This window comes from Pogoniulus pusillus, chromosome 8 (genome assembly GCF_015220805.1).
Source record: "Pogoniulus pusillus isolate bPogPus1 chromosome 8, bPogPus1.pri, whole genome shotgun sequence".
NCBI lineage: Eukaryota > Metazoa > Chordata > Aves > Piciformes > Lybiidae > Pogoniulus > Pogoniulus pusillus.
In genome coordinates, this window is record NC_087271.1 from 1,921,941 (window position 1) to 1,942,266 (window position 20,326).

The window sequence follows — 20,326 nt, forward strand, 5'->3', positions numbered from 1 at the left end:
GGTCTGCTGAGGATTTACCTAACTCTGTAGCAGTAGTGGTGTGGAATCTACATCTCCTCGGGACAGCCAAGAGAATTTACAAAGTGAAGCCAAAATTTGTTCACCTCTTTAATGTAACTTTGTGAGTTTCCTGAGGAGTAATCTCATTTACTGTGTACCAGTAGAGAAAAATCAGAACAGAGTAAACTCAACTGGGATACACCTGTAGTCTTTCCTGGGTTTGCCTTCCTGCTGGATGACCCTTAATCACTTTGTGCATCTGTGTGGCTTGGTTTTGCTGCCTGTGAAACAGGCATAATGCCAACGAAGATGTGCAGATCTGTGGGGAATAAAAGCTTGTACAAGTTGTCTGCACTATTTTTTATTTGTAAAAGTGCATTAAGGAAAAAGGTACAGAAAAGGAATGGAATGTCATCTGGAAGAAGATCTAGGATTAACTTAGTGATATAAAATACCTGTTGCTGGCCCCATTTGCTTTTAGAATGTCAACCATTTCAATTTTTATTGGTACATCAACCTCATAATGCCTTTTGAATCTGGCCAAGGACTGGAGTCTGGCACTTAGGCTTATGCCATTTTCACTCTCGAGTCACTCTCTGACATTTTGACCAAATATCTTCCATGTACTCTGGGCCTGCTTTTTGGGAGGAGTTTTGTTGTTGGTCTGCCTGTTTGTTTTTATTTTCTTTACGTTTAAAGTCTCTGCTGTGAGAGGCTCTTGACAATGATCTGAAGTTGTTAATGTCAGAACTGTTGTGTAGGAGGAAGTATTACATGTCAGCTTCCCAGAAGTAAGTGACACAGTGACCTCACACAGACAGTTTCTTTAAAGCAAAAGCTTTGACACTTAGTCCAAAGCCTCAACAAGAAGACCACGTGAAACGCAGAAACCCTTCTGTGTTATGCACCCCCTGGGGAAGAAGGTGAGTGCAACAACGACTCCCTCCTCTCAGGGGTGGATATTGCTACTCCTGGGAGGTGAAGCTTACCAGCCCCCTTGGAGACACTTCCATCCACTAAATCTGCCTATTTTCCACACAGATGTTCGGTTTTTAAATGCCATGCATATACAGCAGTCATTTAAAGGAAATCTCAGGAGCACTTTTTAGCAGCTGTAAATCAGCCCAATTTACAATGTCGTTGGTTCCCCAAGTGCTTTCGGCCAGCAGTGCTGACAAAAGAAGCAGTCCTGCCCTCTTCCTGCTCCCACGCTGTCCCCTCCCTTGCGCTGCTGACACAGCCATGAGGTGAAATGTGTTGGGAAATACATCCCGTTCAGATCTATCCCAGAAAAAAACCTGAATGGCTGGGGAGGAGAGAGGCCTTTGCTGCTTTTCATGATGTCACCAGCATATCCCAGGTTGAAATCCTTGTGGAAGCACCGTGTTAGTGCCATTCTCTGGTCTCTGTGCAAGCCAGGAGCTTCCCCTAGTTCTGGCCAAAAGAGAATTGTGCTGCAGCTGGAAAGTCTATCAAACGAGTTTCAAAACATTTCATTCACCCGTGGTCCTCAGTTGCTGCTTAATACACCTTTGCCATAGTCGGGAGTGCTCCATGAGCCTTGTCAACATTGCAGTGGAACAAAGGCTGGTCTCAAGACTTTGTGTTGTGTAAATAAACCTTGTGCCTAGCAGGGTGTCACTGAGTTAATGTAAAGCCTGAAAAGGGGAGGGCGTGGGAGCAGCATGCCAGCGTTAACATTCTGTTTTCTGCTCAGGATTGCAACAGCATTGCAACAGCCCAGCCTATCTGAGCTGCTGCACGTACCCTAAACATGTCTCTGCACTTGACTTTGATATGGGTGGTGATAGAGCAGTATACCTTTCTGGGAAATGGTAATGGACAGCAAGGGTTTGTTCGAAGGATATTCCAAATAAACAATAGCAGCTCTCTTCTTAGAGCACTGATGCTTTCCAGGTGGCCCACCAGGCAGCCAGAGAGAGGAAATATATGGCAACGCTCACTCGAGGGTTAAAGCTTCACGGCGAGGAGAGGGAATGCTGAAAATCCCATGAACTTTGATAGTTATGCTTATGTCTTTGAGGTAGTTCTGACTCCTTTTATTTTTTTTTTTTAATACATTTTTCTTCTCACAGGTCAGTAATCAGGGGATGGTGAGCAGGAATAACCCCCCTGGTAAAAATATGCAGGCGGTTTTGAAACAAGCAGCATTTCATATGCAAAGCTGTCTGCTGAAGTCAGTGCCCAGGGTGGTTTTTTTCAGGCCTCATGGGAAGTCCTACAAAGAGCAAGCCACCTTTCAGCAAGTGTTTTTTTTTTCCCTGTTAGATTCAGAATCCTCTGCTGAGTTTTGTTTGGTTTAGAACGATTTTTCCACAAAAGGCAACAGAACCTTTAAAAAAGAGGCTTAATAGAGCTTACTGCCTCTCTTACCCCTTTCACAGAGTTGCAGAATGTTAGGGGTTGAAAGGGACCTCCAGAGGTCGTTGGATCCAACCCCCCCTTATCTCTTTCCCTCCTCTCCAACCACTGGGAGCTCTCTAAAGTGTTGTGGTATCCTAGAGATTAAAACCAGCGTCTTTAATTCGTACTTGCCTTGCAATAGCTCTGACTTTCACTGCCCTGTCCTCCCCTCTATTGGGAGTGCATGTGTGAGCACTCCCCCTAATGCTGTTTATACGCTTGCTGTCAGGTTCAATAAGCAGTTCCTTAGCAGGGCACCTTCCCATGTGAAGGAAATGTTTCCAGTTCTTGTCTTAGCTCCTGCTTCCTCTGTGTCCAGTGTCTTGACAGAGCATAATGGAGAACAACAGGACTGAATCAGTAGCCGATAAATTAACTGCAGAACCTCACGAATCTCCTGGTGGCTCAGTGGTAGGGCAGCTGTTTAGAGGGCATTTTCTAGGTGTTCCAGTTATGTGGGTTTTACGTGGTGCCTATTTTAAGTGTAGGCATTTTATTAATAGTAGATCTGGAAAATGTTAGAACTGTAGCACACATCAGTGCACCTCTTAGGTAACACCGAAAAGAATGTGCTAATCTGTTTAAGGACTCTCTGCATAAATGGGGATATAGGCAGAGATTCAAGATAACGTGCAAATGGCAATAATTGCTCCTAAGATGAAGGAAAACTGACAAGCAGCGTGGTAGGCAGTAGAAGTTTAACTAGTTTCATGCCATAGGTACTAAATCTTACTGCTGGAGTCTCAGGTCTAGCCTGGGGACTGGCAAACCCACAGCTAACTTGTAGGACCAAGGATTTTCCCTTCATGAAGGGGTGCACACATGTAAAATTTCCCAGAGCCAAGGAAAGTGCTACAGAAGTGGGCAGATTTTCAGCTTTGAAGTCAAAGAGATACTTTCATTTTCAGTATCTCTTAGAGCTTCTTTTTGCAAGACCGGGAGCGTTAACTCTTGTGTCTGAGCCAAAATTCCAACCTAAGCAGAATGTACTCATCTAAATTTCCCTTTTGGTTTCATTTGGACAAGGTATTCTTTGGTGTAGTGTTGCTGTGTACTGTTACAGCAGTTGCTGTGCTGGGAGCTTGGGAAGGCGCCTGCCTGGAAGAGGTTACATAAAAGCTAGACCATTATAAGCTCAGAGAAACCCCTGAGTGTGATGATTAAAAAGAGAAAACAATTAGGGAAAACACATCAAAGAGTCGCAGCGAGAGTCCTAAAAGGAAAAATACTGATTATATTTGTTTTGATTTTGTCTTACACGAGGTTAAAGATGTGTGGTGTGTCCTGGGTCGCCACCCAAAGGGGTGTGTACCTAAAGACAACAGAATCAGACTCCAAGGCTTCAGTGTGGTTTATTTTGGTTGCAGGGCTGGAAAGATAAGATATAATTGTACCATATACATAGTGGTGCTATCAATCTGATAGATTGTACTGCCCAAAAACCCCTGACCACCTTGCTCACCCTCTCTGCCTTCTAATCTGTTTCTTGCAGGATAAGTCTTAGCTTTCTGACCTTTCAAGAACCTGTCAAGTTTGATTTTTTTAAAACAGTCCTAAAGATGTTTTTGTTTCTCCAGATGTTCCATTCTTCTCTCTGATGAAAGCAGTCAGTGGCTTGAAATGGGTAATATTGATTCCTGAAGCTTGTGTGCCAGTTCAGGTTCAATACATTGTGAATCTTAGGGGCTAAAAATGGTTTAGAATTCCATTCTGGGTCTAGGAATAAGATATTGATAGTCTTGTTGCTCACACTCCACCAGATTCTAATAATCTTCTTTAGAACAGTGCTAGGTTCATTTAAAAAAAATTGGTACACTTGGTCTGCCCTGGGAACCATCTTAGGAAAGGTTTGAACTAATGAAATATGCAAAGTGTGGGTTAAGGGCTCTTCTTTCATGTGGAAAGGGGAAGAAACATTGTAGTTAACCAACCAACCAATAGCAGATCCAGGAAGGGAACTGTTTATTTAGTGCTCTCACAGTGTTTCCTTTTTAATGTACCTTTTCACAGCTTTTCAGATGGGTTTAATTCATGGAAACTTGCATATTAAATGATTTTTTTCTTCTGATCTTTGTCCATCAGTTACTCTGACTTCAGCAGTTAGAGCATGTTGGTGTAGTAGATCTCAAAAAGCTAAAGGCAAATAACTGAAGAGGACTTTGGAAATGAGTGAATCTAATCCCTATAGACTTAGAATTTAGAGGAGGAGTGCATCTGAGTTTATTTTCCCATTAATATATTTAATACATATAAATTGGTGTGCCATTAAGTATGCTACAGGTTCTTGTTGATCTGGCTTGTACACATTGTGTGACTTCTTTACTTAAGCCATGCAGCCACCCTAAGAAAATCAAAGCAACAGAGTGTTTACACTGTCCTGTGGAGAATGTTGTCACTCATCTCCGGTCCATGTCCTTTTTGTGTGTAAGATAAAAAGACATCCAGTAGATGCCTGTATCTGCAAATGACAGACAGCATCTCAGGAGTTCCACTGCTCCCCTGGCTACCTCATGTCAATGATCTTTAAGGTCCCTTCCAGCCCAAACCATTCTATGATTCTGTTGTAATTTCAGGCCTTTTTTGATTTCATGTGGGAAAACTCCCTGGCAAAAGTCAGCATTATTTTCCCACATCAACAACAATAAGCATAAAAAATGCAAACATGCAGGGCATATGAGCAGACTCTCTGTGTGCCAGTTAGCTGATACATTGACTTTGCAGGTTGTGCAAAATGCCTTTGGCCTTCATAGAGCCTTCCTGAGTTTGGGTGAAAGCTGCTGAAGGAATTGTCTTGATCAGAACAAAATGCTCTAGGTGAAAGATCTGTGCAATTTCTTTTATAGCCTTTTGCTATCTTGATTTGGTGGCGTGCTGTAAAATCCACCTGTTGTCCTGGCTTGTTTGGAACTCAAGAGCAGGTGATTGACATGAGAAACAGGGTGGAGAGTGGATGTAGACAGTAAAACTTTCCTTCAGACCTTAAAGGCTAGGATATTTTTTTTCTATGTCTGGGACATCATGCATTAGGTAAATGGACTTTTTGTTCAGATCAGGAGTCTAATCTTTTTTACCTCCTAAAAGAAATATAAAGAAGTCACTCTGTTTATATCACCAGAGGACTTGGATTCCTTTAGCTTTGATCTGATCCTCACAAAACATTAGATGTCCTTGCCTTTGCCTTGCCTTTGCCTTGCCTTTGCCTTGCCTTTGCCTTGCCTTTGCCTTGCCTTTGCCTTGCCTTTGCCTTGCCTTTGCCTTGCCTTTGCCTTGCCTTTGCCTTGCCTACTCCTCTTTGATATCAAAGCTGAAAATGTGATGTTGCTTTACCACAGGCTCTATGCACTATTACAGCTATACAACAATACATCTAAAGCCTGGCAGAGTTTATAAATACATGAAACATGTAACTTAACAGTCACTTGTGCTGAGTCTTCCCTTTCCCTGTCCTACCTTTGCTACTTAGGGCACTAATGTTGCATTAATATGTGCACCAAACTGCTGCATTTATCTTCATTTTATCCTTTCAAGTCACAACAACATGCTGGAACAAAAGCCATTGTCTAGAGCAAACCTTAATTCTTCTGAGGGCATCCATCTGGATAGACTTGTGGTTAGAGAAGGGCTGGTGCTCTAAAGTATTCATTCCACTAATGGTCTCATTGATTTTTATTGACACCATGTGCAGGTTGCACAGAGTCTCAGTCTGAGTAAGAACTGCAGAATCTGTGCTGGATTCAAGAACTTCAGGCGTACGTTACACTAAGAGAAGGTTTCTATATCTGGTTTTAGGATGCTTAATCAAAAGGAGGGCTGAAGAGCTCAGAAGCAGAGAGTTGAGTCTGCAGCCAAGCACGAGGAGTACAGTTGGTAAGCACTGTTAAAAACCAGGTGCATGAGTTTGAAAATGTTGATCCAAATCACATTATTATAAGTAGCAGGGAAATGTCATGACTTACTGAGATTAAACAAAGACCTGCTTAGAATCTTGTGACTTCAGCTCATAAATGGATTTCATCACTCATTACAGCTGCATAAACAAATGCATGTGGGATATATATGCCTGGTTTGGTTTTGGAAGTTGTTTTTAAAATCCCCCCAGCGTTTTTATTTGTGTTGGGTTTGTTTTTTTCTTTTTAATTGCTCCTAATGAGCCAGAGTTCCCTAATTCTGGAGTCATGCCTCGTGTACCTGGGCAGCATAGCACAGCCATTGCTTTTAAGGGAATAGTTTCCCTGCTTCTCTCCCTTTCTGGCAGCTGAACTGCTTTGGCTGCAGGTTACTCAAAAGGAGAAATTTATAATATGAAACCTAGTGTCAAAACTTTTATTCCTTTTATGAAAGTATTCTTACCCTAGTGTTCCTTTGGAGCTCTAGAAATGTAATCCCAGCCCAACCACCAACTGGAGAGAATCTATGCCACGTCTGAGCTCATACTGAATAACCTTGTCACCTATCTAGATATTTTTCACTTGTTTAATGTAACTTTTCGTGTTGCCTGTGACCTCATTTCTCCTAATGGGCCTGTCAGGGAATCTTAGAAACATGTGCCCTGTGATTATCCTTAGGTAATTAGTACTTCCCCCGTGTTTTCTTGCCAATATGTTGCAAGTGGGATGTGGCAAGATTAACTAAAGTTTTGGTCTTCCTGTTGCAATGGTTACCTGAAGGCACTAATGATGGCACTGGGTTGTGACGTAGAGCAGACACTTGTCTGTGCATTTGAGAAGTAGTACAGATCAAAACTGTCACAGCCTTTTCCTATCTCTAGATTAAAAGTTGCTGCTTTCAGCTAAACTTATGCTGTTCAGCATCAAATGGCAGGCAGTTACCAAAGTTTAACCTCAAGTTTACCAAAGTTTCACCTCAAGATTATCAAAGTTTAACCTCAAGAAACAAAGATGGCAAAACATATGGGTGATTCTGTGAATTTCAGTATGTCATTTCATATGCAGAAGTGGGATGCTGTGTTATTCCTGGATGGGTTAGTGTCTCATCTGAATGTTACACTTTAAATTTTTTTAACCATATCTAAAGGAAAATTACTTTTCTCTCTCTCTTTTTTTTCCTCCCCCAAAGAAAAATATCTCAAGGACACTTCATTTTTGTGGCTGTCTTTGGAGGAAGCTTTAAAAATCAAATTAAACCAGATATTGATAGGGGGGAGTCACAGCCTTTTCTTTTGACTTCTGAAAACTAGAGTCAGGAAAGTAAAAAGAGCAATAACATGGGACAAGTCATTGTCAAAAGTGCTAACATGTACATCCCACACAGATGGATTTGGTTTGAAGTGGTTTAGCTTGGTTTTTCTCCCTAGAAAAATAAAACAGCTAGTAAAAAGAAATGTAACTTAAACAAATGAAACTGGAATATTTTTTTGCTTTGGTGTCAAGCAGCCTTAACTTTTAGGCAGCTGGGGAGGAGTCTTAATGATGTGTGTTCCTAAAGCTTGCTTAACCAAACTGCTGAGTAGCGTTTGAGGCTTCGAGTGTCCTGTCCCCCTTCTGTTGAGTCTTTGGAAAATCCAGCTGCTCATCGCCTGGGAAAACTTGCCCTCTTATGTAGGTAGCTGAAAAGATGCCTGACATGAGAGACTGGCATTCCGCCGCGTTGCCTCCAATGCCTTGAAATGTCACATTAAAATCAAGCACAGTTCACCCACAAACCATCTGCCTTTACAGGTCTGAAGCTCAGCTTTCAATGAGTTAAGCATCTTTGCTTCCTAATAAGGCCCATTTGAAATGTTTGAAGGCTGAAGACACCAGGGCTGTAGGAAGGGCCGGGAGTATGGCTGTGGCCAGTAGTGGGCCAGGGCTTGCTGGGGAGCCCAGGCTCGCCGCACCTTGCCGGGCTGGCTGCGCAGCCGCCAGCAGGGCGCTGGGAAATACCTGCCTGTTCTCCTTATAAGGCCAGCCAGCTGCTGCGGGAGCCCTGCTCCTGCCCCAGGCTCCCCGGCTCTGCTCAGCCGCAGCCCTAAAAAGGCAGTTCCTTGCTCCCGCTTCCCACAGCTGAGCTCCCCGGGGAGCACAGCCCTCCCAAGGCAGCGTTTCGCTTCCAAGGAGAGCCGCGCTTGGGGATTTTGCTGTTGCTTCTCAAGGAAGCCGTTGTGTTTGCAAACACTGCTGGGGTTATCTTCCCGTGCAGAGTGCGGAGTGCAGTGTCTGAGCCTGCAGACCGCCCAGCACAGGCCCGCTTCTGCATCCCTGCAGTGCCCGGTGAAGCAGCTCCGAGCCCTACTCTTGGAAGCGTATTAGGTTATGGTTTTATAATAGAAAGTGCTCGGCAGCAATACGAGCTCAAAGCAATCCCCGTCCTTTATCCTCCTTGCCCTGGCTTCCATGCCTCCGCTGCCTCTTTGCGTGTGCACAGCCTCTGTGGGGGCCCTGCTGTCTTCTCAGCTGGATGTGTTCCGAGAGGCAGAAAGGAGATTTCTGCTCGGAATTGCACTGCGGCTTCACAAAACCTTCTGCTACTGTAACTTGAGCGAGTGGTGGACAGGAAAGGTGTGTGTGGGAACTTTGTAATTAATGCCCCATGTTCTTCCTAGCAGGAGCCCAAAGCTGCTGTTCTCTTCACTTTTCAAGTGCTGAATATTTTATTAGGTATTTTTCCGTATTTAATTGAAAAATTCTGCAGGATCTGATTATTGGCTGATTTATTTCACATGCCAAATTCCAAGCTTAGTTACAGTCTGATAGATTTTTAAGGACAAGTTCTTCACTGAAGCCAGGTTTTGGAAAGGCTTCAATATGCTAATTCAGAAGGGATTTTACCTTGGGTTGGATTGGGTTTGTTTTTTGGTTCTTATTATTAAATCAACAAATCATCCCAGCCTCATCTGAAAAAATCAAGAGGACTGTTTTTCAGCTTTAAGATGTGTGAAATTCTGGCATGTGCAGTGCACAGAGTGGTCACATACTTGTTTCAGAAAGTGGCTTAAACTAATTCTTCTTCCAGGGGGCTGCTTGGGAAGAGTCCCTGGCTGGTGGCGTTCTCTGGAGCGTGCGAGACATTGGGGTGCAGCTTGTGCCGTCTGAACATCTTGTTTCCGGGCACAGCAGTTTGTCTCTTCAGAGCCACATGCTTCCTTAGTTTATCAGGCTGCTCCTGGCAATTCTGCTCAACCTTTGGACTTCGTGGCCTCTCTCAGGATGTAGCGTTGGTTCCCTAATATCTCTTCTCTTGTCTTTTGCCAAGTTTCCAGCAGGCTATGAGGCTGTGACAAGCAGGGTCACAGGTGTTGAAGGAAGTCAGCAGCTCAGACTATTGTTATTACAAAACCAGATTCCACAGTTAAAAGGGTGAAATGCTGCTGCTTCTTTTTTTTTTTTTAATGAAAATGGCATGGTGTTCTCTAGCTCGTTTTCCTTTTGTGCCAGTCCTAGGTGTGTGCCTGTGGATTTAATAGGTGGGGTTAACAGCGTTGATGGCATAGATTAGTAAAGAGACTATGCCATAAACTCATTTAATGCACATTGTTAGCTATTGTGTGTTTTCTAATGTTGTTTATGCACTGCTGGGTCCTTAAATCTGTCATAAACCATGTTAAAACAAATTACTCACATGTTTGAATTCTAGGAGAGGAGATACTGAGGAAGAGACAGAGATCAGACAGTAAGGAAAAAGGTGATTAGAGAGAAAAGTTGATCAGGCAATAAGGAAGAGGGCAATAGTAGCTCTGATATGATAAGACAAGAGATAGTGTGTCTGACAAACAGCCATGGAATTTGATAGTTCATGAGGAAAAAAGCACAGCTCTGGGTTTTGGACTCTAAAGCAAGCAGAGGAGCATTTAACACAGTCCCGGTTGGCAAGGATGCTCCTGTCTCTGCCAGACAAGGTGGGGGCCAGTCAGAAAAGATTGTGTTGGAATATGATAAATGCCACTCACTGAAGGAATTCTTGTCCTTAGCATTTTTGGCCAGCTGCTGGTAGTGGTCCCAACAGACACTGTGTGTCACGTTTTGTGACTCAGAGCTTTGGAGGATGTATGTTGTTGGGAAGACACACACATGAAGTGGTAGTGGGAGGACTGCCAGGAGGATGCTAGTTACTTTGAATTTGGAAAGTGCCCACATGTAGTTTCACAGTGAAAAACAACTTTCCTGCAAAGCATCCTCTCTCCCATACTGTGCTGTGAAAGCAGACTAAGCTGTGGAAACCAAGAGCATCTTCTCCTTCTACTAGCTGAACTAAGCTGAGTCGTAGAATCACATTTCAGAGAACAGAAACCTACCTAGCTCAGGAGATTCCACTGCTTTAGCCATACAGATAAAACAGTGAAAACTTGTGAATCTTTTGAAGGTGAACTTTAGAAAACCTGGGGCCCCTTCAATCCCAGAGGTGCTCTGAAGTCCTGCTGTCTAGTGGTTATCCTCCTGTTAGCCCTGTGTGCAGTCTAACCTCTTTGTTCGTTCTCTAATCATCAATCTCCAGTTAATTCAGTGAGACTTGTTGTGGAAAAAGGTGACTAAAGGTATCTGAATTTGCCCTTTAGCCATGTGAGGAATTGAACTGCAGTTCTGATAAGGCAGGTTAAAGCACACTCTAGAACAGAGTAACATTGTTAAGCCATGCATATGAAATGTAATCTGTGTTTGGAAATGGGACCATTATCAGGAAATGTCACTAAGAGTCTAAGGAATCTTTAACAAATAGCTTATTGCTTCCAGGGGTGGGCTCTGGAGGTAGTTTATGTAAAGCTAACATTTTAGTGGTAGTGTATTTGCTCAGTAAGCAAGCCTGCTTTCATAGTGAGAGGTTTTCAGCATAAACAGCAAGAGGTCATGTGTTCTGAGCTGTCAATGTCATTGCCACTTGTGACAATCAAACTTGGAGACTCAATAGTCAGAGCTCAGCTCACTTCTTGTTGCTTTAACATAGTATGTTGGAAATTAGAACAGAGGAGTTAGCACTGGGCAAACATTCATTGTTAATTGACTCCTGGTGGCTTGTGGATCATATTCATTGACATTTCTAAGGCTGTTATTGTTTCTTTTTCACTCATTGTAAATCCTTCTGTTTTAATACAAAGCTAAACTCTTCAATGCTTACAATAGAGATCCTAACGGCAAATGAACTAGATAAAGCCCTGAGTAACCTGGTCTGACCTCAGAGCTGACCATGCTTTGAGTAGAAGGTTGAAGTAGATGTCCTTCGGAGGCCCCTCTCAACAAGAATTACTCGATGGTCTTGTGATTTGTGATAATGATTAATGCTGGGTTTGTGCCTCCTTTGGGGGGGTGTCATATTTTGCTCCTTTTTGAGATGGTTGCCCTTCAGAAAAGGCTGTAACCCCGGGCTCTGTTACCTGCATAGCTCTAATCACTGAGTCAGTCCCACTGAAGTGAAATTTTGAGTAGGTGTCATGTTATCCTTGAAATAGGGTTACTCAAACAAGTGTGCCACTTTGAACACAAGGTAGTGCTAGTCACAGGTCCAAGTGTTCAGTTTGTGGCAGGAGCTAGACCATGTGTTTATTACCCACTTGTAACTCAGATTTAATGGAGAAGATCTGATCTGGCCTGCCAAAAACTTGACAGTGTATGATTAGGCTTTTAAAAGTATGGCTTCAAGATTTATTTGGGCTGGGAAGGAACATGCAGTATATTATCACCAGACCTGTGAGATGCCTTCTCTGTATTCTCCAGGTTGTACAATTTACATAGCAGTAGTAGTAAAATAGTGTCAGGGTGCTTAATACAACTCATAGAGCCTGAGTGTTTTTCATGGGCCTTAAGAGCAACGTAGTGGTGATACTAAAGGAGTTTACCAAAAGGAAGGTGGCATTTTCTAGGGCTTTCATCACAAGTAGGTACAGCCCAGTTTTTAAAGGTACTAACCAGCAACACCTTGACGTGCTGGGCTGTAAAGTGCAGCAGAGCAGCAGCTGTTGTGCAAGCTGTTTGATTCTTGTGGTGAGGCTGGGAACCTTAAAAATTGGGTAGGGTAGAGAGCAGGAAATGGGAGCCATTACAGCTGTCCCAAGGGAAGTGGTTCCACTCGTGAATCACAGTCCTGGGTTTGCTGTGCTGTGTGGGAGTGACATCCTGTCCCAGACGGATGTTGCCAGCTTCAGGGACCTAGCAGATCTAAATGCCACAGGGGAGAAGGAGCAGGAGGTTCTCAGCCCCACCAGCATCACTCCTCTGCAGCCTGCTGACCGTTGCTTGGGCAGCTGGGGCAGAGGAGGATCAGGACACGTCAAGCCCTGTATGCAGCATGAATTGAGTCATGTGGCCCATTGCTATGCAGATGAGCACAAGGTGGCAAGGAGTGTGGTCCTTTACTGAAGAGTTTGACCACATAGGCCTTGGGTTACCCAGTGGAGACCAAAACCTGCTAGTGTGTGAGACAGCCCAGGTTGCCAAGTCTTGCCTTTTCCTTCCCCTCTCTGAGTCACACAGCTCTGGCAGAGGCTGGAGCCTGTCTCAGTGGCACAGGACTCTCCTGCTCTGGCTCTGGCTATACTTAAGCATGTCTTAGAGGAAACCCTCTGTGCAGGCCCCTGGGCCCTCTCTTGCTGTGCCAAAGAGCTGCCACACCTCAGTTTCTTCAGGCCATCTTGTCAGGGCACCACTGGCTTACTCATAACGGATGCAGACATCAAAACCAAGCAGCCCCTCCTCTGTTCACATGCTCTGTGGCTCCTAGAGGCTTTTTCAGTGCTGGAAGGAACATGCCCCTTCCCTTTGTTCCATCTGCTCAAAAGCCTCCTGCAGGAGCTGTTTCTGTCTGCCCTGGGGAGGAGAAGGCAGACATGAGACAGATCCTGGCAGATGAGTGTTGCTCTTATGTGACCTTCCTAAGCCAAATAATGAGATGGCCATGAGACTCTATGTTGGTGGCACAAGTCTGCTGTCTGTGGTTCGAGAGACACTGGCTGATGTGGAGAAAGGACAGAGCTGGGTCTTCCACTTGTGTATCTTTCTGCACTGATTAAGTGCATCTTCTTCCATTTCTGAAGCAGAGGTGCACAGAGCTGTGTCATATCTCACTCACCAATGAACAGATGCTTTTAAAGGTTTCTGTTGTTCATAAATCATGGTGGGGAGAAACTAACATCTCAGTCCCCAAAGCTGCTTCTGGTAATGCTGTGGCTCACCAGATATCTTTCATCTCAGTCCTTATTTCTTGCCTGATCATGGAGCTGGATAGAGGTGCAGCAGCACCAATCATTTTGGGAACTTGGGCCTTGGATATAAAGTTGAGTTAATTTTTATGATATTAAGAAGCTGTTACAATGGATTTTTTTGTATCATGGGATGCCTTTGCAGCAGTAAAATCTGTCATTAAATCTTACTGGCAACTCATGAAGGGGCCTGCAGTTTTGGATGAAAGGTGGCACTTATCTAGCAACATTAGCATGGGAGTGAGAGTCTCTAGACCTGATGGGAGTGACCTAGGGCAGGTCTGCTGGACTTTTCTGGATGGATTTCAGTTTTGTCTGCTCATATGTCAAGTCAGACAGTTGTAAACTGTTTCTGTTAGAGAAATTAAGTGCTCATGTTCAAATAACTTGTGGCCTGAAACAGTGACCCCTGATAAGGACCTGAGTTTGTTAGGTCAGTGGTTAGCTTTTGAGGCATGGAACTCTGTCTGTAGGTTTTGGTATTTCATATTCCATCTGACCTGCATCTGTTGAGCTCAGTTTAGTTTGCAGAGGATAGGTGAAGTATACCATAAAGGGGCTGTAAAAGAGATTTGTTAGAGAGACAAAGGGGAAGACCTCACATAGGAAGTCTCAGGCTACATGGGAGGGGAGAAGAGATAGGTGTACCTTTGCCACAGAGGGAGGTTTAGGTGGAGGGCCACTCTAGTTCATAGAGAGCAAGCTGGTCTGAAGGAGCTGTGTGGTTCGGAAGAGAGGCGTTGCCTGGATCCTGTATGTTCCCAGAGGACCTAGTGTAACCCAGAGCATCTGGTAGAACTGTATGAAGGTGAGACAAGGTGATCTGAACACAGCTGACAAAATTCTGGGTTTGCAAGAGAAGCTTTGCCCATCTGAACTCACAATTGATCTGATCTGCTGTGTTTTCACTATCACACAACTCACCGGGATTACAGTGAGCTTATCTCCTTCTTCAGCTGGGGCTACAGGGAAAGGTGTATGAGAGTTACAGGGGAATCATTAGGGACAACTGAAGGCCCCTGGGTGAAACACTTGGACTATACACTCCAAGGGAGGAGTACTGGGAAGAGGATCCACACTGTGCACTTAGAAAAGCCAGACTGGATTGACACTTGGACTTTGTTCATTCCACAGAGGCTCACCACATGTTGTACAGTGTGGGTTCAGAAGTCAATTACAAGTTCAAATAGGTAAGGATGATCAGATCTGTTGGCTAGAGACGGTGCTCATCTCTGCTCTCACCAGCATCTCAGGAACAAGGCTTTCAGGGTGAATTCCTCACTCACCTGTAAGCTTAGGAAAGAGAAAACAGGCCACATGGTATGGCCTTAATGAAAGGAAGATGCAAAGAACCTTGCAGAGAACTGGAAAGCGTGGAAGTGATTTTAGCAGTGGATGTGTGTTATCTTCTAAAAGATGGAAGAATACTTGCCAAAATTCTGTCTGTTCTACTGGAAACAATTTATTTTAAGGACATCTGATAATAATTTCTGCTTTTTTTTTTTTAACTTTAAAAAGTATGAAGAGATTCCTCTGCTTTAGGGCAGACTGAAAGCAGCTCAACCCCCTGACTATCCCTCAGTAACTGCCGTTTCCTGAAGCACCTTGGAAGTTTGTCCTTTGGATTTCCATATATAAAACAGCCATCCCAAAGTCGTGGGAGGCTTGCACAATGCAGTGAAGCAAACTCTGCACCTAGACACTAACCCCACCAATCTTACAACTTGTTCTGTGTTTGTTATTGTATGATTTTGAAGGGACAAGTTAGTGAATTCAGGAGGTGGGGTCCCCTTGCTTGCTGCCACATTTCAGTTGTTTCTTTTTAATGTAACAGTACCCCAGTCCTGGATGGGGAATATGCATGAGGCGACAGGTGGATGCAGATGGAGCACTAGGAAATTAGGAGGTCAGTTCAGGCCACTGACACCAGGAATTGGACAAGGTCTCAGGCTAAGATTCTTAGTAAACCTTCAATTAGATATTCAAACTAATGAAAGAGAGGCTTCACCATAAAGACATCCTCTTCCTGGTGGTTTCTTGTACTCCTGGATGCCAAAGCTTGTGGTCTTAAGTGCACAGATCTGCACCAGTAGCCTTAATGGTACAGCTCAGCTGTCTGGCCCATATCACTGGAGCTTTGGAGTGCAAGCGAGCTGGATTAGCATTGCTGATTAACCTCTGCTTGTTTATAGAATCATAGAATGGTAGGGGTTGGAAGGGATCTCTGGAGATCTACTGAGTCCAACTCCCCTGCCAAAGCAGGATCACCTAGGGCAGGTCATACAGGAACACATCAGGGTGGGTTTTGAAAGTCTCCAAAGGAGACTCCACAGTCTGTGTGGGCAGTCTGTGCCTGAGCTCTGTCACCCTTACAGTAAAGAAGTTTTTCTTGATATTGAGGTGGAGCTTCCTGTGTTCCAGTTTGTACTTTTTGCCTCTCATCCTATCATAGGGCACCACTGAAAAGAGACTGGCCGCCTTCTTCTTGATATCCAACCTTCAGATATTTATCCAGATTAATAAGATCCCTTCTTATTCTTCTGCTCCAGGTCTCTCAGCCTTTTCAGTCCCAGAGAGATGTTTTAGCACCTTAATTGCTCTTACAGCCCTCCATTGGACTCTCTGCAGTAGGTCCCTGTCTCTTTTGAAGTGGGAAGCCCAGAACTGAATGCAGTCCTCCAGATGTGGTCTCATCACGAAAAGCAGAGGGAGAGAAGAACCTCCCCTGACCTGCTGGACCTGTTCTTCTTAGTGTACCTCAGGATACCGCTGGTCTTCTTGGCCACAAGGGCACATTGCTGTCCCATGGATAGCTTCTTGTGCACCAGGACTCCAGGGTCCTTCTCTGTGGAGCTGCTTTCCAGCAGGTCAACCACATACTTGTACTGGTACATGGTGGTGTTCTTCCTCAGGTGCAGGACTCCTCACTTACTCTTGATAAACCTCATTAGGTTTACCTTTGTCCAGCTCTGCAGCCTATCATCTTCCAAGGTGTTATCCTCCTGTCAGTGTAATGAGCTAGAAAAGCTTTGGCATCTCAAAAAGCAACTCATGTTTTTGTCACTGCCTTGACTGGTAGGCTCAACCCAACTTCGTGTGATTCCTGTGCAAGTAAGAGGTGTGCTCAGTTGAGCAGCTTGGAAGTTGTTTTGTCTTCCAAAAGAGTTTTTACAGCCCTTAGTTATGCACTTCAAAAATAGTTTAGATCTGGAGTCTCCTTCTCTGAAGTCATTCAAGACCTGCCTGGGTGTGTTCCTGTGTGACCTGCCCTAGGTGATCCTGCTCTGACAGAGAGATTGGACTCAATGATCTCTGGAGGACCTTTCCAACCCCTACCATTCTGTGATTGCTGCTGCAGATGAAGCAAGGTTTGAGTGCAGCTGTTGGTGTCACACACTGGTGGCACATAAAGCAGAGCTTTATTATAGTTGACTTTTAAGGATACCAGCACCTAAAGAAATTATTTCTGTCTCTCCTGCCTATTCTTTCTAACTCTTTGTAATGCTTCCAGTGACTACAATGATATAGTTAGATAGAAGAGCTGATCTCCTGAAGCCTTACCCTGGAAATGAACTCCACTAATCAACTGCTCATGACTCCAACAGATGTTTCTGGTTTCCAGACAATTAGAACCGCATGTTCTACTAGGTTTTTTCTTCTTCTTCTCATACTAGCAGCCAGTGCCCCGTTACACATGTGAGCTTCAAAAACTTGTCACATGATACCAGGAACAAATTGTTAAGCCAGTCAGCAAAGGTCAGGTTTGAAGTGGTGGTCCACTGAAGACAGCTGAGTCTTAGAAGCCAGAGGAATGGTTTAGGGAGCCACCACATTGCAGTTTTGTTGTAAATGCCAGTGCTCTATTTCAGCCTCTCATATGAAATTTGGGAATGTCAGATGAGCTCTGGTCATAAGTTTAGAGTGAATCACTTTAGGATGTGGAGATAAGGTTAAGTGATACTTGTGAGGATATGAGTATTGAAACCACAGAGAGGGGCTGAGGATTGTTTATATGATGCTGTTCTAGAAGGACTTATCTCCTGTAGCAGGTCACAGTCGCTGCATTTTCAGACATAGTAGAAATACAGATGTGAAGGATTTACTTCTGCTTTGATTTGTTTAGTCTGTTGCAACTAACTTAGCCATTGCAGGTTTTTCTAATTGATATGTGACAGTTGGATCTTTGATCAATCACTGTCTTTGCATGATTTGGGCAGAAGGAAAAGTAATGTGGGTAGAAGAGATGTCAGTCCACAAAGATGCAGTCTCCTCTGCTGCCAACAGAAGCAGAACTACTTAGTGGAAGCGAAGCACCTGTTCAGAGAGTACAGTGGAACCACTGCAAATTGTAGACACCCTTCTTTGGGATTAACACAACTCATTCACAAACCATTTTTCTGTTAACAGTGAGCAATTAACCATGAACCTTCCCCTACCCACAGCTCACCCATGCTGGATTAATTCAGGAGCCGTGGTAGAGCAGAGCTGAGCAGCCACTATCAGGAAGTTTATTGTTAGTCTGGCAGGCTCCTGACCAAATGTGGGATACCATAACCAACTTGCTGTTGCTGCTGGACTTGATTGTCACCATAAACATGAGTGCAAAGAGCAGTGTGAGCTGCAAGATGTTTCCTTAAGCGAATGGAAGAAGAGGGGAAGCAAGGGTAGAGTGGGACATTAAGTGTCTTAGGGTACCAGCTACTACAGAAATGTTTCTCTGCTGATAAAGATTTAATCAGTTTAATCAGAATATGGCCAACAATGTGTATTGGATGTCTTCCTTGTTGTTTCCAAGCTAGTGATGTGCTCTCTATATGAACACCACATTCCTTCCTTTATTTTAAAGTCAAACTCTCTCCCCCTGGTGCATTTTGCATGTGTTTGATGGAAGTTGAACTTGGGTTGAAAGCCTGGAGTGCAGAAAGATTTCTGTCTGCATAGAGCTGATACCTTCTTTTTCATGGATGAGATGGCTGGGTATGAGATTTCTTCTTTGCTTCTGCTCTCTCTGTAGAGATGAAAATTGAGAAGGCCATAAAAAATGGGTAATGGAAAGCCAATAGATGATCCTGGTTAAGAACATGTGCTTAGAGTGATGGGAGTGGGAGAAGAAGAATCATCAAAGAATCATATAAATCTAAGCCAAGGGATGACAGAACTTGTAGAAGAGCTTGATTAGAAGTGCTGAAGTTGGCTGGCAAGCCATGGAGAGAAAAGACAATATTGATTTGGAACTTTGGCAAGTGCCTTTTGAAACTGAGAGAATAATTACTTTGGTGGAACAAAGCAGCAGGAAGTGGACTTAGCAGAGTCTGGTATGAACATGAAGGAGGAGATGTTGCAGTGTTGCACATGGTGAGCTCAGCAATCTTAGAAATAAAAGGAAGTGGGAGATGGAGGACTCTTCAGTGGACAGTACTGAAAAAGGCAATGCTGGGAAAAGAATGGGTTTGGGTTCTCTCAAGTTAGCAGAAATTTAAGCAAGCATAAGCATGTGCTGTAGAGAGAAAAAAAGCATTAGGGCAGAAGAGAAGATGTAAGGATGGCTAAAAGAAAACAAGGGTGATTTGTGGATCAGTGGGGAGGCTAGAGGGGAAACAGATAAAGAGTTTCTTTCTGGGATGTGAGAGGGCCTTACTGGCAGACAAGAAGAACACATTGTGTGTTATCACTTCATCTCTTGGAAGTGATAAGCTGGGTCCAATGCAGAGAGAGGAGAGGGGACAGAAGCAAAGGGGTATTTGGGCAGCAAGGTTTGAGGGCAGCTCAAAGCTGCTGAAAAGGCTGCTAAGATCGTGAATAATATGGGTTACAGCTAAACCAGAGGTGATTTTCTAGTGTTAGAAAGGTGACAGCACAGAGAGGTATGGAAATTAGTCTCCAGAGGGAGACTTTCATCAGGAAATTTCCTCTGCTTTTGCAGAGGAGCCCAGTATGGGAAAACAAAGAAAAGGATTAATGGAGAAAAATAAAACGTGGAGAGAATCAACTTGTTGATGGAAAAGAGGGAAGATAAAAGTAGAAGGACTGAGGATGAGCAAGATGATGCTAATGTGCTAATGGGAAAGAGCAGATTCAAGATCACCATCAAGCAGTGCTGGAAGGGGCTTAGGAACAGACTGAACTAGGAAGCTCAACAGCAGAGCAGTGGAAGGTAGAAAAAGCTTTCATGGAGTTAGGTCAGGCTGTCAGGGTGGTGCTGCAGCTGCTTCCTTCTGATGTATCTGAAGGTATCTGTCAAGAGGTGACACTGATGAATAGCGATGGTATTGAGTAGGTCTTTTGGACTTAACTTCCACAGTGGTGGTCTTGCATCTGGAGATTGTGAACAATGTTCTACATTTTATAGAATTATTTTGATTGGAAGAGAACTTTAAGATGTGTGGGACTAAACCATGTCCCTTAGCACCACATCTATGAGTCTTTTAAAGACTTATAGGGATGCCACCTCCCTGGGGAACCTGCTGCTGTATTTGGTAACCCTCTCAGGGAAGAAGATAGCTTGTTACCATGTTCACCTTACCTTTGAAAGCAGATCTGGACTGTATAGAGACAAAACCTCTGAACGGTCAGTGAGTGGAATTTCAAGTGGTTTCCTAGACTGAAGGTAGCTTGGTTCCAGTAGTTCCCAGATGTACAGAGGTGAGAGTAAGGGTACGTGGTCACATTAACAGAAGCATTTCCACTCCCCGTTCTAAGGCAAGAGCAGTCAGTAAACCAAAGCCTGCTTTGCTTGTAACCCTAATTAAAGAGGTCCTGTAGATTTTTGGAGGA

General features: G+C 43.9%; 1 long non-coding RNA gene across 1 annotated transcript in view; it reads left to right on the forward strand.

Annotated features, from left to right (window-relative positions):
• LOC135177259 (uncharacterized) overlaps positions 1-20,326 on the forward strand; it is a 97,721-nt gene that overhangs the window by 34,110 nt on the left and 43,285 nt on the right. The window contains exon 3 of the long non-coding RNA XR_010303004.1: positions 6,214-6,291. This is a non-coding gene — a long non-coding RNA (uncharacterized LOC135177259). The remainder of the gene's footprint in view (positions 1-6,213; positions 6,292-20,326) is intronic.